Source organism: Hyaena hyaena, unplaced genomic scaffold, assembly GCF_003009895.1.
Source record: "Hyaena hyaena isolate Hyena2069 unplaced genomic scaffold, ASM300989v1 scaffold_76, whole genome shotgun sequence".
Taxonomy (NCBI): Eukaryota; Metazoa; Chordata; class Mammalia; order Carnivora; family Hyaenidae; genus Hyaena; species Hyaena hyaena.
Window position 1 is genome coordinate 1,934,971 of NW_024080709.1, and position 18,108 is coordinate 1,953,078.

General features: G+C 44.3%; 1 long non-coding RNA gene across 1 annotated transcript in view; it reads right to left on the reverse strand.

Annotated features, from left to right (window-relative positions):
- The window catches only part of LOC120232729, a 34,393-nt gene extending 19,975 nt beyond the window's left edge, over positions 1–14,418 (reverse strand). The window contains exons 1-2 of the long non-coding RNA XR_005528630.1: positions 14,278–14,418; positions 7,479–7,638 (exon numbers count right to left, since the gene is read on the reverse strand). This is a non-coding gene — a long non-coding RNA (uncharacterized LOC120232729). The remainder of the gene's footprint in view (positions 1–7,478; positions 7,639–14,277) is intronic.
- Positions 14,419–18,108: the final 3,690 nt, after the last annotated feature.

The window sequence follows — 18,108 nt, forward strand, 5'->3', positions numbered from 1 at the left end:
ACAATGCAGCACGATAAATACAGCTGGGCCCTCCACACCCCAACCACAAGGACCCTGGACTTGAGGTCACTGTTGGCCATAGACAGGTGTGATTTATATACGATGACCTAGCGAAGACTTGTAAGGTCTTGCCACCATGCCTTCCTCAGGATCCTGGCTCTCTCTTCTGCAGCCCAGGGCCTCCTGTTTTCCTCTCCCTAGAAAGTTCCCGGCCCATCATCCAAATGGCTCACCTCTTACCTCCTTCAAGTCTTTGCTCAAATGTCACCTTCTCAGACATGCCTCCCCTCCATTTAAAAATCACCTCTCCTAAAAAGCATCCCGTGTCCACCTTTCTCTGTTATTTTTTTCCATAGTTTTTATCCCTTCTGTATTAGCTGACCATAAGCCTGGTAGCTTTAAACAATAGAAACATAGCCTCTCACAGTTCTGGAAGTCAAAAGTCTGAAATCAAATGTTGACAGAGTTGGTTCCTTCCAGAGGCTCTATGGGAAAACTGATTCTATGCCTCCCGGTTAAGTATGGCAGCTGCTGGCATTCTTTGGCTTGTAGACATGTCACTCCAGTCTCTGCCTCCTCCTTCTTGATGTCGTTCCCTTTTCTTGTCTTAGAAGGACCCCTGTTGGATGTAGGGCCCATCTTTTTTTTTTTTTTTACAAATAGTTTATTGTCAAATTAGTTTCCACATAACACCCAGTGCTCAGCCCCACGAGTGCCCTCCTCCATGCCCATCCCCCCTCCCCCCCACATCCATCAGTCCCCAGTTTTTGTCAGCATTCAAGAGTCTCTCACGGTTTGCCTCTCTCCCTTTCCCCCACCATTTCCCCCCTTCTTCTCCCCCTTGTTCCTCAGTTAAGTTCCTCCTAATCCTCCTATACATGCAAACATATGATATTTGTCCTTCTCTGCCTGACTTATTTCACTCAGCGTAACTCCCTCTAGGTCCATCCATGTTGCTACACATGGCCAGATTTCCTTGTTTCTCATTGTCATGTAGTATTCCATGGTGTAGATAAACCACATCTTCTTGATCCATTCGTCCGTTGATGGACACTTAGGCTCTTTCCATGTCTTGGCTATTGTGGAGAGTGCTGCTATGAACATTGGGGTACATGTGCTCCTATGCCTCAGCATTTCTATATCCCTTGGGTCAATTCCTAGCAGTGCTATTGCTGGGTCATAGGGGAGTTGGATGTAGGGACCATCCTAATCCAGGATGATCTCATCTTGGTATCCTTAACAACGTCTACAAAGACCCTTTTCCATAAGGCCATGTTCACAGGTTTAGGTAGACATATCTTTTGGACAACCACCCTCAACCCGTTATATCTTCTGTTTCTCAGATACTGATTCATTTTGTATTTACCTTTATTTCCCTAGTAGGATATAAACACTGAGAAGGCAAGGTTGTTGTTTTTTGAATGTTTATTTACTTATTTTGAGAGAGGGGGAGGAAGAAAGTGCAAGCAGGGTGTGGGTGGCAGAGAAAGAGAGAGAAAAAAATCCCAAGCAGGCTCCACACCACCATCAGGACTGAACCTGACACAGGGCTCAATCCCATGAGCTGTGAGATCGTGACCTGAGCCAAAACAAGAGTTGGACACTTAACCAACTGAGCCACCCAGGTGCCCAATTTATTTTTTTTTGAGATTTTTTTTTTTTAATGATTTATTTATTTCTAGGAGAGAGAGAGAGATAGCGTGAGCAGGGGAGGGTCAGAGAGAGAGGGAGTCACAGACTGAAACAGGCTCCAGGCTCTGAGCTGGCAGTCAGCACAGAGCCCAACGTGGGGCTCGAACCCACGAACTGCGAGATCATGACCTAAGTGAAAGTCGGGTGCTTAACCGACTAAGCCACCCAGGCGCCCCTATTTTTTGAGATTTTTGAGAGAGAGAGAGAGAGAGAGAGAGAATTCCAAGCAGGCTCCATGCCACTGTCCACCCAGACCCTGATGTGGGGCTCGATCCATGAACCATGAGATCATGAGATAAGCCCCAATCAAGAGTCGGATGCTTAACCCCAATGCCCCTGAGAAGGCAGTTTTTTGTCTCCTTATCTCCATTATTTACTGGGCAATGTTCAGTATATGGGGTGGGGTGCAATTAGTATTGCTGAGAGTGAATGGATGAATAAAGTTTTTTGCCACAAGTTTTACAACTGAGAATTGTAGGATTATCACTCTTCTTTCTGCTGGTCAGAGATGCCTTCATTAAATACATCGTTTGTCAATAAAGTAATTTGGAATATGAGGACTTGGTGAAATTGGGCTACATGAATGAATGGCATAAGTCTACAATGACTCATAGAAGGGCACCTGGGTGGCTTGGTCACTTAAACGTCCGACTTTGGCTCAGGGCATGATCTCGCAGTTCGTGGGTTCCAGCCCATCGGCTGTGTGCTGACAGCTCAGAGCCTCGAGCCTGCCTCGGATTCTGTGTCTCCCTCTCTCACTGCTCCTCCTCAACTAGTGCTCTGTCTCCCATCTCTCAAAAAATAAATAAACATTAAAAAAATAAATAAAATGACTCATAGAGTTCATTTATAAATAGAAACTTTGAACGAGGAAAATCAACACCTAAAAAGAAATGGCAAATATCACCCTCAACAATCCTATCTTCGCAGAAGATCTGCCTGGCTTAAGGGTAAACAATTCCTGATCTCCTTGACGGTATTATTATTTATCAGTGACTGCATAAACTTTAAGCACAGTTTTGAACTTAAAAAACAGTGATTTGCACCCACTTTGGGCTTAGAAATGGAGTAGGGTTAGAAACTGGGTTGTGGCTCAAAATTGGCATGTTTGGATGGAAAATTCTGCTCTGAGAACAGAGACGGGCTGGGGCTCTGGGATCTTGGGGACTGGGCCTCTCCCACACAGGACCATCTGTCCTGCTTCTTGGCCCAGGATGAAAGATGCTCCCAGAAATGCTTTTCTGTGTCTGGAAGGAACAGAGAGTGATAACGGATTTATATTTTGACTCCTAGCGTTCGACTCGGGGTTCATGGTGCAAACAGGCTCTAGGAAATGTCGTGACTGCCACCCCGGTCAATCCCCAGACCCTCTCCCAGAGTGTCTTCTCTCTGAGACCTATTCCACTTGCCATGAGCACCTTTCGGACATGGCCCGAGTCTTAGCTGCAGACATGTCCTGTGGCTCTGCTCCAGAAAAGTGTTCCAGTTTTCTTTCCCTCTGACTGCCTGCGAGGGTCATAGCCCAGAAGGGAGCCTCAGTGGGATCTTCTGTTCTTTACAATGTATTATTTTCAGACATGTTCCCAGCTTTTCAATGGCAAACAAGAGAATAGGGGGCATGAAGCATTCTTCTCTGGTGATCTTTCTTCTTAAATATCTTTCTCCCTCCCCCCTGATTATCAAAGTAATACAGGCTTGCTATTCAAAATTTGGGAAATAAAAAAGAAGGGAGTGCTAAAAAGAGTCTAAATTGCCAACAATTCTGCTACCAGAAATAACTACTATTATTACTGTGGTTTATTTTATTTCAGTATTATCTAAATGAGCATCTACCTGTATGAATGTCTATATAAATATAGTCTTATGATTATAAACATATGTTAGTTATTATATCTTGCATGTAGTTTTTGACATTTTATTGTGACACTATTTTAAACACGCAAAAAATGTAAAAATTATATAGTGAACACACATGTACCAACTGTTAGATTCTTCCATTAACATTTTACTTAATTAGCTTTATCATTTACCCTTTCCTTTATTTCTCGCTCCTTCCCTTGTTTCATCAATTCCTCCCTCTTTCCATTCCTCTACTTACCTCTCTCTCCAACCATTCACATATCCATTGATATAACTATCCATCCACCCACCCATCCTCTATATATTCACTGATATATCCATCAATATATCCATCCATCCATCTATATATTCACTGATATATTCATCAGTGTATCTATCCATCCATCCATCCATCTACATACTCACTGATATATCCACCAATATACCCATCCATCCATCCATCCATCTACATACTCACTGATATATCCACCAATATATCCATCCATCCATCTATTCATTCATCCATCCATCCATCATACCCTCACTCCCTCTGTTCATCTATTCATACTTCTATCAATTCATCCATCTGTTTTTGGTGATACTTTTCAAAGTAAGTTACAGATGTGAATACAATTTACCCCTAAACATTTTTGTACATACAACTTTTATCTTGCTTCTTATTTCTTCACCCAACATAATATGAAGTTCCCTATGTTTTCAAATATTCTTCAAAAGCACTTTAAAAAATAGCCACCTGATATTCCATGGCATAGATATACCATAATTTATTATTTTAATAATAATTGAAATTATTATCATGGAAATTTTAAAAAATATATTTACTTATTGAGAGAGAGAGAGAGAGAAAGAGAATGAGAGAGAGAGAAATAGAGCCAGGGATGGGCAGAGAGGCGGGGAGAGAGAATCACAAGCAGGCTCCAAGCTATCAGCACAGAACCTGACACAGGGCTCATTCCCAACAACCATGAGATCACGACCTGAGCCAAAATCAAGAGTCAGGCTCTTAGCCACTGAGCCCCCCAGATCCCCCTATTATGGGAAATTTTAACTTTTTCTAATTTACCACTTTAATAAATATCTTTATTACAGGGAATATCTTTGAACGTGAACCTTTAGACCGAAGTTTTAATTATTTCTTTAGAGAACAGTCACAAGATGGAATATAACTGAGTCCAACAGTATGGACATTTAAAAAAAAGGATTTGAAGTGTAATTTCTAGTTTTCTCTTGAGATGGGAGCTTACTGCCTATGGTTTTACAGGGTTCCTTCTGGCATACAGGTGGGTGGTCGTATCTATGTTGTGGTGGTAGGAACATGGCCTCACACTCCAAAGTCTCTGGCGAGGTGTGGGTGTGGTCAAAGAAAATGTCCATGTTGGGCACTTCTCTACGGATTTCCTCCTTGAATCAACAGGGGGAGTCTTGGCATTCTGTATTTAAGACTTTATTAAATAGAGTAATTGAGGCAGAAATCAAAGGGACAGAAGAGCATTCATGAAACTTTTGTTTGTGCTGGGTCACGGTATGAAACAGTGTTTGTGTAGACTGTGGTTTGGAAAGTATAGAGGACGACATAAAGCGTTATGAGACCCCAGGAGAAAGGTGCCTTTTGAGGGTTGGTAGGGTTTGGGAAAAATGTCCCACACAAGATGATGACATTTTAACTAAATCTTGAAAGATAAGTGAGGAATTTTCCAGATGAGCAAGGACAAGAAGAAAGGGTCCCAGCAGAGGGAATAGCTTATACAATGTCAAGGAGGTAAAGAGGAACATGTTGAAATCAGACAACGTCAAGAAGTTAGTTATGTCTACAGGTGGAGTCTACCTGGGGGGCCTCCAGTTTGAACCCTCTGACAGGGAGTGACAGTGACTCACTGGAGGATCGCCAACAGGGCGGTGAGATTTGGGGCAGATTTGGGGCAGATGGTTTGTTTGCTGGTTAGGTGGTCTCGGGGTCGTGGACCTCCTCATATGAACTCTCCCTCATCCCTCTGCCTTTTCTCAGGCTGTGCTCCGTCCGTGTGTACTTCAAGAATCATCTGAGGTGTCTTATCTTCAGGTTAGGTGTCCACACAGGGTTAGGTACACGTTTGGCTCCTACAGCATCAACCTTATCCCTGGCAGAAGTCTCAGTGTGTTGTTTTCTCATTATCTGCTCACAACCTACAGGTAGTTGAGCTCTGTGAGGTCAGAACTCCTGTCTTAAGTATCGTTGCTAACGCCTGGGCCTGCCTTGTTCACTACGTTTGTTGAGTAAGCTTACAGATTATGGGCTAACCAGACCGATGAGGACAAGGATTGTCTTTGATAGAGGCAGACTGCTTTCCTGTAGCTGGCCAGCCAATCTGCAAAGGCAAGGCCCCCATCCATAAGGTGTGCAACATAAGAATACTTAGCGTGTGGGTTATTGGGAGCATTAAAAGAGTTCATACATCATTAGAAAAGTACTTGATAAACCACTGAAGTGTTTATAAATGTTTTTTACTGGTGCTTTAGTAGCTATGATGTCACCTGTTTGGGATACAGGAAGGTGAGGCACGTAGGAGGAAGTAAGAATGATTCAGGACCTGCCCATAGCCCATAGCCCAGGTTTTACTGATGGACAGACTGTGTTATCCATGGGCAGAAAGGGCAAAACACAGACAATTTAGGCTGAACAAAGTTTCCTGATCTCTAGCCTGAATTCGTTTGTGTTGAGGTTCTGAGGGGCAGAGGGATGCTCAGTTAGGCCTGGGGTAAAGCTTCTCATCCAGGACATAAACCAAGAGCAAACGCTGGCAATAGGAGTCTTGAGCTAGTTAGCCAGTTGCCTGTATTCTTCTAGAGCAGAGGCTGGAAATGCTCTCTCTACAGAGCCAAATGGTAAATACTTAGCCTTTACAGGGCAGACAGTCTCTGCTGCAACTACTCAACACTGCTATTAAGGGACGAAATGAGTCATAGATAATATAGAAATGAATGAGATGGCTGTGTTCCAATAAAACTTTATTTACAAACCAAGCAGAGGGCCAGGTTTGGCCTGGGGACTGTAGTTTGGCAAACCCTAGTCCAGAGTCTTCAGAGTCTGGTGATATGGTTAGGGCTGCATAGGGGCGGCTGCATTTCTTACTGTTTCAGAATACTTTAAGGTCTCTAGCTGGGGAATAATTAAAGCTGAAATTCTCCCTTCCTTATATTTTCTGTGTTGGGTACCTCTCATTGGGAATTGACTAACTGATGTTATTTGGGGGATTCTGTATCTTCAGCACCAGGATGCCGGTAGGGTCCCCGTGGGGAAGTTTAAAACCCGGGAGGGCTTAGGTTCTAATCCCATCTCCACTTGCCATTGGGGTGGCCGTGAATGAGTTGTAGAACTTCTTTACATCTCAGTTCCCTCACCTGTAGGATGGGGTAATAATAATACCTACCTTACAGGAGTGTTGAGAACATTAAAGGAGATAACATGTACAAAATGATAAAAGCATGGCTTCTCAACCTTGACCACTATTGACATTTTGGGTTGGATATTCTTTGTTTGGGGGGGGAAGTTCCTGTGCATTGTGGAATGTTTAATCGCATCCTGATCTCAACCTACTGGGTGATAGTGGCATCCCTCCCTCTAATTCTGACAACCAAAAATGTCTCCAGACATTATCAATGCCCCCTGGGGGCCACAAGTGTCCCCATTTGAGAACAATTCTATCAGAAAAATGCCTGGCATTGATAAATGCCGATTCCTATTAGCAATTGTTGAAATTTCAAATATTGAGGCTGGTGGTGCAGCTATTTATATAGTCAGATACTACAAAGTTTGGAATTTCTGAAGGCAAACACCAGATTTTGTATGATGATGATATTAATAAAAGCGGTGCCAGCAAACACATAGAGCTCTTGCTATGTACTATGCACCAGGTACAGCTCCAAGCATATCATCTGTATCAACTTACCTAAACCTTAAGCGAATCCAAAGAGGCAGGTGCAGTCTTCCCAAGGCTCCACATAATGCTGACGAGGTGAAGGACAGGCTTGAGCTGGGGCAGATTTGGGGCCATGTTGCAAAGGGGTAAAGGGCTCCACCAAGATTTTGCAGATGCTGGCTCCTACAACCTGCAAGGACATAATGCCATAATGTGGTGAGCCCAGGAAAGCCAGGAAAATTCCCCAAGATTCTGCCCACCAGACTTGTCTCCACATTCATGTGCTCCTGCCATGACCCACAGAAGCTACATCTCTGGGGGCAGAGGAAGTCCAGGTACAGGTAAATCTTGACTAGTAAAGCTCAGTTTAGAAAAAAGAAATCCCTAACTTTTTTTTTTTTAATGCATCCGGTTTCTTTTTTTTTTGTAATTTTTTAAACATTTATTTATTTTTGAGAGAGAGGGAGAAAGAGACAGAACAGAACACAAGTCGCGGAGGGGCAGAGAGAGAGAGAGGGAGACTTGGAATCCGAAGAGGCTCCAGGCTCTGGGCTGTCAGCACAGAGCCTGATGCGGGGCTTGAACCTATAAACCGTGAGATCTTGGCCTGAGCCGAAGTCAGATGCTTAACCGACTGAGCCACCCAGGGACCCCCAAAATCCCTTGATTTCCTGATCAAATCACTGATTACTTTCCCCAAACACGACCTTACTGAGCACACAAGAAGGAAGATTTTCTAAGAAACCCAACCTTTCCTGCAACTGAAAGCGAGAAAGCTGCGTTTCTGGGACTCCACTTTGGCTCAACTTTGAGGACAAAATGTGGACTGTAGCGCTTGCTTCTCTTTTCCTCCTGGATGGCAGGAAGTTGTGCACAGGCGATGGCACTGGAAGCCTTCCCTTCCCCCAAGGATGCTCCTAGCTTGGAAAGCAGTGTCCTTTTTATTCCTTACCATAAGATGGCACTCCCATGCCTGCACTAAAAATTAGGTTGGCTGGAGACAGGGCTCTTTGGACGACCGCACCAGCAGAAAGCCACTGCTCTCATCTGTATTTGCTTTACATTGCTATGCTAACAAGATGCAGAGATTCTATTCCAAATGCGTAAATGTTATTGAGTTTGCCAAGGATTTTTGCCTGAATCCGAGAAAGAGGACTGATGTTCAGGACCAAGGGGAGATGAGAAGAAGAGGGGGTGGAAGGAACAGAAAAGCTTGCCCATCCCGGCTTGGTTCAGCTCTTCGGTCCATGCATTTATGCATTTCATAGTAACACACTGCAGTGCAGATTTCTCTGGGACTGTGGCTCACACAGAATCCTGTTCCCTGGCCTCAGTTCTGTGGGAAGCTATTCTGCTGTTTGTGGCATGGCCAGGGCAAGGGACTGCGGAAGCAGAGAGGGCATTGCCCAAGCCGGGGGGGCAGGGGAGGGGGCTTACTTTCTGTCAAGTTTCTGATTTCTTGATTGAATCTCCTTCCTGCTGATGGAGGAGTATCTGAAACCTTGTGAAACTGAAGATCCAGTTGCCCTGGAAGGTGAGACCGCAAGTCTTCACCATACTGATGACTGTGGTCCTGGGTGCCCCCCCAAGCCAACACCTTCCCTTTTCCAAGTCCAGCGAGGATTCTTGGGTCAGAGAGACTGGTTGTCCCCTTGGGCCACTCTCCTGTCTGCCTGCCATTGCCTCAGGCAGATCCTCAGGTGCTGGGGATGCCCAGAGGACTTCCAATTTCAGAGTTTCTCCTCCTCTCTCTGTGCTTTCTTAGGAGTCAGGAAGCCTGAATATTTGATCGAATGGATGGAGGGTGGGTGGATGGAAGAATAATCTAATCACTCTGTTGTTACCTGAGAGGACACTGTATGATTTTATACCAGACAAGCGGGTGGAATCTTGGCCTTTTATTATGAACATTAAAGATCAGGTTAATGGCTTCTGTCTTTAAGAGGTTTAGTGCTATAGGAATTTAAGACATGCTGGTAATTATTAAATAATCATAAAAAAACTACCTGCTATTGAGCACCTGCTATGTACCAGGTTTATAGTTATATAACCTCTGTATACTTATGCTATATATCAAACTATTTCTATATTTACATGCTCTTATCTATAACGTTAACAGAAACTTTGAGAAGTTATATATATTTACACTTTTTAAAAAGATGTCTGATATGTTATGCAGTGGTTACCATCACGCTTTTCTTTTTTTTTTAATTTTTAATGTTTTTTTTTTTAATTTTTGAGAGAGAAATAGAGAGACAGCGTGAGCAGGGGAGGGTCAGAGAGAGAGGCAGACACAGAATCCAAAGACAGGCTCCAGGCTCTGAGCTAGCTGTCAGCACAGAGCCAGACGTGGGGCTCGAACCCATGAACCGTGAGATCATGACCTGAGCCGAAGTCAGACGCTTAACTGACTGAGCCTCCCAGGCGCTCTCATGCTTTTCTTTTTTATTTTCTTTTATATTTTAATGTTTATTTATTTATTCTTGAGAGAGAGCACAACACACAAGTGGGGGAGGGGCAGAGAGAGAGAGAAATAGGGAGGGAGACACAGAATCCGAAGCAGATTCTAGGCTCTGAGCTGTCAGCACAGAGCCTGACATGGGGCTCAAATCCACGAACCTAGAGATCACGACCTGAGCTGAAGTCGGATGCTTAACTAACTGAGCCACCAGGCTCCTCGACCACCATGTTTTTCTTAGCATTCATTGTTTTCTTTCTCCTTCCTAATAAAATTCTGATTTTTTCAGTTACTCCCCATCACCTACAGATCCTTTCTTTCCTAGCTCCACGGTTGGGGTGGGGGGGGGGGGTCCTATATAGTCTAAGCCATTTATGGTAAATCCAACCCTTTCGCCAGTGTTTGGTTCCAGAACTGGGCTTAATGCAATTAACGTGCAGCACCCTTCTGGACACTGTTATTGATCCAAGAGTGGATATGTGACCTGTGTTGGTGCAATCGGTCTAAGGAGAACACCCCACCATCACCCATATGGTGGGAAAGCTTCCTGCCTTCTCTGGGTATGTACAGTGCAGCCTGTAGCTGACAGTTTTCTTATAACTACAGGGAAATTGCCTTCAGGATGACATTGATGCTTGGCTGGTGGAGCAGTGATATGGAAGGAACCTAGATCCTTAATGACATCATTGAGTGGATGAATCAGTAGTCCTAAAACCTACTTAACTTCTGGGCTTCCTGTTAAAAAAAATTTTTTTAATGTTTATTTATTTTTTAAAGAAAGAGACACAACGTGCAAGTGGGGGCAGGACAGAGAGAGAGGGAGACAAAGAATCCAAAGCAGGATCCGGGCTCTGAGCTGTCAGCACAGAGCCCGATATGGGGCTGGAACCCACACACTGTGAGATCATGACCTGAGCCGAAGTCAGATGTTTAACTGACTGGGCCATCCAGGTGCCCCTGGGCTTCCTGTTAAATGAGATATACTTAAAAATACATTTACGGTTAAGCCAGATCAATTTGGTGTTTTGGCTATTTTTAGGAACGTGACTGCTTTTTCTAACAGACAAAAAGGAAATGGATATGCAGAGAGGTCAACAAGAGCAGTGTCAAAAACAACAAAATAATATTAAGTGACAGAGGCAGGACTGTAACCCTGGGTAGCCCAGCCTGATGGTCCGCACTCCATGCTCTGGATCCAAGCCCAGGGAGTTGCCTCCCGCTGAAAACAATGTAGAAAGTGTTTGAAAGAATGCCAGGGGCTTGGGGAAGGGGAATAGAAAGAACTTATAACTAGGGAAGGAAAACATTGGAGACTATTGAATGAAGCTCATTATTCCCATAGAATGTGAGACAATAGACATGTCAACAGAGGGAAAAACTGGTTAGCTACAAAATCTAGTGGAGAGAATAGTTCTACTATAAACTTTGATAAATTTCATAGGGCTTGAGATTTGATAGAAACTAAAATTGATGTCTTTGTCCGTTTTGGGAGGGAACACTCTCTCCTTTTTTTTTTTTTTGGCAACTTCCTCCTTTCTCCTCCTTGTTCTGTGATTAGGGCATAAGAAGAGATGATTTTTCTATTTAAAACCGCAAGAAAAAAGCCCAAATCCCCAGTGCCTGCTTAGTCCAGAATGAAGGACAAATTGACAACTGATGACAACTCGATTTTATCCTTCCTCCTGCCTCTTGGAGTAAGGACTTCTTGGACCTTTGCCCAAAGTTAGATTTGTCTGTCACTTCGGATGTTGGAAAGAAGCTTTGCAAAAGGACTCCTCGGGAACTTGCTGACCAAGGGAACAAATGATACGGTTGAGGGTGAAATTTGCTGAGAGATGAGGCTGAATGAAACTCCAATCGTCAGAAATAACAAGACAGTAACTTTCCTGGAAAAAGTGGCAGTTTTCTCCATGGCATGCTGTGAGACCCCCCCATTTATTTTGAAACATCTTAAAAACACAGAGCTTGAATATGCACCTCTCTAACGATGACATAAAGGTAGTACATAAAAGATGTTCAACATCATCATTAGGGAAAGGTCAAGCAAAACAACAAAGAAATGCAACTTCACACCTATTAGGTTGGCGATTAGTAAGAAAAGGGAAAACGACAAGCGTTGGCAGAGATGCGGAGAAACTGAAACCGTGTGCACTGCTGGTGGGCGTGCAGGATGGTGCAGCTGCCGTGGAAAATAGTGCGGTGGGTCCTCAGACAAGTTAAGCGCAGAGTTACCATATGATCTAGCAATTCCATTTGTAGATATATGTTGCAAAAAATGGAAGACAGGGACTCAAGTAGATAGCCTTATGCCACTGTCTGTGGCAGCATTATTTACAAGAGCCAGCATGTGGAAGCCACCGAACTGTCCATCAAGAGACGCATGGATAAACCAAACGTGGTCTCTCTACATAAAGGAATATTATTTGGCCACAAAAGGGATGGCATTCTGACAGAGGCTACAACACGGATGAAAACCTTGTCCTAAGTGAAATAAGCCAACATAAAAGGACAAATATTGTATGACTCCACTTGTATGAAATATCTAGAATGGGCAAATTCATAGGGACCAAAGGCAGACTAGGTTGCCATGGGAAAGGGGAAGGGATGGTTGTTGTTTAATGGGTACGTACGGTTTCCTTGGGGGTGATGATAAAGTTTTAGAAATAGTGATGAAGGCCGCACAACACTGTGAACGTAATTAATAACATTTAAAGAAAAATGTAGAAAAATATTACAGCAGAGTAATGACTGTCCCAAACCAGGTTATTGTGAGCACTGGATGAGTCACCTGTAAAGCACTTAACATGGGGCTTTACCAGGAACTCCTGGGTGGCCCAATCAGTTAAGCATCCGACTTCAGCTCAGGTCATGATCTCACAGTTGGTGAGTTCCAGCCCCGCATCGGGCTCTCGGCTGTCAGCACAGAGCCTGCTTTGGATCCTTTGTTCCACTCTCTCTCTCTGTCTCTTCCCAACTTGCACTTTCTCTCTCTCAAAAATAAATAAATATTAAAAAGAAAAAGAAAAAGAAAAAAACACAGGGCTTTACCAATGTTCCTTCCTGACCTCCCTGTGAGTTACCACTCCATTACTTCTGTTAATCTGAACGCTTAACTACATGCTAGACGACTAATGGCATGAACTTGGGGGCCAGACTGTATGTATTTGAATCCCATCCACACTTCTCTTCTGGTCTCTGACAAATGCCTGGACTTTTATGCATCTGTTAAATGGGAGTATCGATGCACCTACCTCACAGTGTTTCAGTGCGGATCAAATGAGCTAAGGTATGCACAGCTTCTAGAAGCTGCCTGGCAGCAGCCTCGTCCCAACAAATTATCTGTCTTGACCCTCGGGACAACAGTGCAAGATAGGTGATAACCCCCATTTTACAGAAGAGGAGACTGAGGTCAGAGGGGACCCAGGATGTGAATGCAGGTCCATCTCACCATCATTCCGGTGCCCTCTCCCTTCTATCGCTCTGTTAAGTTGTTCTTTTCAGCTACAGCTTCTTTCGACCTGCAGAATATCCCTGCTGCTCAGCTGCTTCATCTTGTGTATTATTTGGGCTCCAAATGGCGGCCCAGAGCCCCTGCTTCACTTTTCTTTTTTATTGCTGTAGCAGATGATGCGACGGATCCCTTTGCTCTGGCAACTGGGATTGGAAAAGATTTTTCTTGAGAACTGGGACTTGAATTCCTGAACCTGCCGTAAACGGACCTTCTTCCCTCCCCTTCCACTTATCACTGCTTAGAATTGCTTCTTAATGGAAAGGGTCTCTGAGTAAAAACAAGAAAAAGGAAAAGAAACTGGAAATTCCACTGGCACGGGCCCCATGGGAAAGCTCCCCCTTTACGGCTCCTTAAACTGATTATTTGTGGGCCAGGAATTCACGGGCTCCTTGCAGGAAGCCCCCTGGGTGAATGCTGGTGGGATTTTGGAGGGGGCTTTGCCGTAATACCTTACTGGAAGGGAGCAGCTCCGGAGGGGCCGCGGTGGAGAGGTGGAAGCAGCCTGTATTGATAAGCGGTTTAAAGCAGACCATTTCCAGCACAGTTGAAAGTAAAGAAAAAGGCTTATTCTGCAGAAGTGGGAATTTAGTAATGCCAACACACAGAACTGGGACTTCTAGGAGAGCTCCGAGGCTGGGTTTCCATTAAAATGTTTCTTTAAGCGGCAACTAGGCTGGACCCTCTCGGATTTACTTCCTGGCCATTAGCGGCTGCAGGGAGAAGATGGGGAACAATAAACGGAGGAGCTTCAAATTAAAAGGCAGAAATTTTGCCATCGAAGGTGGAGAAACGGTTGTGGGGAAGTTGCTAAAACTCCAGGGTAAACGTATCATGGCAGTTAAAGAAATGGATCTTTTTACCTCAAATTCAACTTCGAAGCAACTATCTCCAAAGTCTGGCAGGCTTCTTCCCCCGGCTCCGGGCCGCTCTTGCACCCAGGTCTCCGTCTGACACCGTCTTCTGTCTCGCCCCTGGGGCGCCTGGACCAGGGGGCCCCAACTTCCTTGACGGCCTCAACCCAGAAGTGACGTGCGTTATTCCCGGTCCGTCTATTGGTCAGAACTAGACACGTGACCCCCTCCTTACCGCAGAGGAAGCTGGGAAATGTGGGCGTGTTAATGGACTATTCGCAGAGATTTAAAGTCTCTGCTATACCGTACGTTTCTCTGCCAAGATCAGGGGTAGTGCCTGCTTCCGGATTTTCGAATCATTGAATCGTAGCATGTCTCTGTCTCTCTGTCTCGGTCTCTCTCTTTTTAAATTGCCTGTTAGTACCTCACTCAAGTCTCAAACCTACAGCTCTTGCAAAGAAAGCGCTAAATTCATCCTCAATGGCATCCCTTACACCCAACACAGCACACGGTGGGGGTTCACTACATAATTACTGAACAGGTGAAAACAAGAATAAATATGTGACTCTTCCGGGAACATAATCATACAGGAAAAAAATATGGAGACCTCATTGTTCATATAAAGTCTCTCACCTAGGAGGTGAGTGAGTGCTGTATCTGGGCGTCAGATGGCCTTTAACCTCCTAGATATCAGTCAGGTTCTTTGGTCTGAGAATCTTCAGACTGGAGTATTTGGAACCTCCCCCAACCCCTCCCCAATTTTGTACACGTGGTGGATTCAATGCTAGACTCTGTTCAAAGCTTCATGACTTTATTTCTGCTAGCCTGTGAATCGTGACTTTTTTAATGGTTTCCTAACATGCATACACAAATTAGAACAAGCTCATGGCTTTTTTCTCCCAAACATGACTGATATTTAGAAAATATTATTTATGTACAAAGTAATCGTGATACTGTGATTTATAGATGTATGTTGGTCATCTGAAGGATCAAATATATATTTCTTATATATATATGGGGTCCTCTCCAGTGCCTAGCTAATTGCTCCCCAGCCCTTGGAATTTCTTGTGTGAGAGTGATAAAGGTGTGTTTTGTAATGTTAATGAGGTGGCTTTTGGGAAGCACCCTATGGAGCCTGGTTGCCAATGGAGCCAACCGTAATTTAGGGGATTGTAATTTTCTGTCCCATCCACTAACCCTGAGGGGAGAGGAGTGGGGTTGGAGGCTGAATCAATCACCAAGGGGCATGGTTTAATCATCCAAACCTATGTAAGGATGTCTCCATAAAAAGGACAGGGTTTTGAGAGCTTCTAGGTTGGTGAACACGTACAGATTACGGGGGGAGTTGTGCCTGGGGAGGGCATGGAACCCATGGCCTACCTGCCCCCCACACTTTGTTCTACACATCTCTTCTGTCTCTGCTGCTTCTGAATTAGTAAGTAAAATGTTTCTCTGAGTTCTGTGAGCCACTCTAGCAAATTAATTAAACCCAAGGAGGGGATCCTGGGAACCTCTGATTTCTAGGCGATTGGTCAGAAATACAGGTAACAACCTGGACTTGAACTTGACATCCTGAGTTGGAAGGGGGGTCTTCGGAAACTCCAATTTGTAGCGAGTCAATAAGAAGCACAGGTAACAACCTGGGTTAGTGATTGGCCTCCGAAGTTGAGAGCAGTTTTGTGGGACTGAGCCCCTTACCAGTCTGTGGAAACTGTTCTCTGGGTAGATAGTGTCAGAACTGAGTTGATTTGGGTCGAATTCTTGAACACTAGCTAGTCGGCGTAGGGAAGCCTACACGCGCGCGTGCGCGCACACACACACACACACACACACACACACACACATTGGAGAAAAAATGTATTAACCATGTCAATTTGGGTGATATAAAAACATCAAAAAAAAATTGGCAAACCATAAAGGTGACCACAGATAAATTTTCAGTATTTGCACAAAAGACGTTTTAGTACTTTTTTATGTAGTGGAGACCATGGTGCGTATTTAATTGAATCCTGCTTTTTTTTTTCCCTCTTAGTGTGATTTGGAACCATCTCTCCATGCCATTAAAACTTGCTCTGAACGTTGTTTAAAATGGTTTTTTCCATATTCTAGTTTGTTACCCCTTCTGAATTGTGGGGCATTTAGTTTGCTTTGAGTTTTTTGCTTCCTTGGGTTTTTCTTTAGGATGCATTCCCAGAGGTGAAATTTCTTGGTTAAAGTGTATGAGCATCATAAAGAGCTTGGTAACAAGAGCCAAATTATTTTCTGGAACCGTCAGACCAATTATACTCCCCCTAGCAGTGAGCATCATAGCTCAAATGTACTCAAGGTAGCATATAAGTATCCAAACCATTTTGGTCCATAGTGGCCCTTTATTTTTAATTTCCTTCATTGACAACGAATGAGGTTTTGTTACTATTACTTCCTTTTGTTTTTTACACACGTATCTCCTGACCTGGTGATGAATGTACTCCTACTCTTGACCTGTTTGGCCTCTCACTCTATGCCTCTGATATTTGCCACCTAAGGCAGCTTCTAGACGTGATTCCAAATGGTGTAGCCCAGGACTTCTCACCCTCAGACTGGTGACATTTCACTAGTGACACACATGTGTACATGCACATGTATATATAGCTACATAGAGATCTCTATCTCTGTCTCCTTTGTACATATATTTTTGAATTTTCTATATGTTACTATGTTTTGACACTGTAAATGGCCTTTCTGGATGGGGAGAGAAAGACTGCCCCTACTGGGCTAAATATGGCAAGGGAAACAGCATTGATATACACCTTTGATATACAGGCACACCTTTGATATACAGGCTGACCAATGCAGAGCCCCTCTATCTGACCCTCACTGGCCAGAAGGCTCTTCCTCGGCCTTAATCATCCCGAAGCTGGTCTCAGGCAGCTAGACACCACCCTGTAGCCCAAAGCCTGCTGGAATGTTTCCAGCTAGCCAACCTTGAACTGTTGACATTGTCTTGCCTTGCCTTTATTTTTCCACTTATATGTGGAATTTAATTTTTTAATTTTTTTAAAGTTTATTTTTGAGAGAGAGAGAGAGAGGACATGAGGGAGGGAGAGCCTGACAGAGTGGGGGACAAAGGATCCTTGCTGACAGCAGAGAGCCCAATGCAGGGCTTGAATTCACGAAACTGGAGATCATGACCTGAGCCGAAGTCGCTTAACCTACTGAGCCACCCAGGAGCCCCACCTTGCCTTTCTTACAGAAACCTCAGGAAACCTTAGGAAACCTTGACCTAAGCTCTCCCCTTCCTGCTGTCTGATGTTTTTCCCCTGTGACCCTCTGCACGTGGCCTGCGGTGACTCCCTCTCTAGCATCTGTGCGTACAATAAAAGTTATTCGCTAAGCGATTTCCTGTTTACTCCCATGGCTGCATCTGGCTGGCCATCCTCGGAACACACAATAAAAGAGTTTGACCACCCCACTGTCTATTCACCCCGCTGGTACTGCTTCTCTATGGCACCTTGCCCGATACAACGGGGTTTGGGATCTGTTGTAAAGACAGAGCCAAGAGGTTTTGCGAATGGTATGAAAGGAGGAAAGTGGTTATCAAAGATTGCTTGTCTAATTGGGCCATGCAAGTACCCTCACACATGCTCTCTCGGCTCGAAAGAGCAAGGTTTTGCCCAAGTCAGGCTCGGGTGGCTCACCTTCCGTGTTTCTAAGTGATTTCATTCACACCTTTGGTGCTTTCCTGCACAACAGCATTCACCTCTTCAGACCCTATTTCCTGTGCCTTATAGTGCCTGTACCTTTCCCTGGGCATGTTTAATTAGTAGTGTTTTCAGGGCACATCCGTTGGAATTCTTCCAG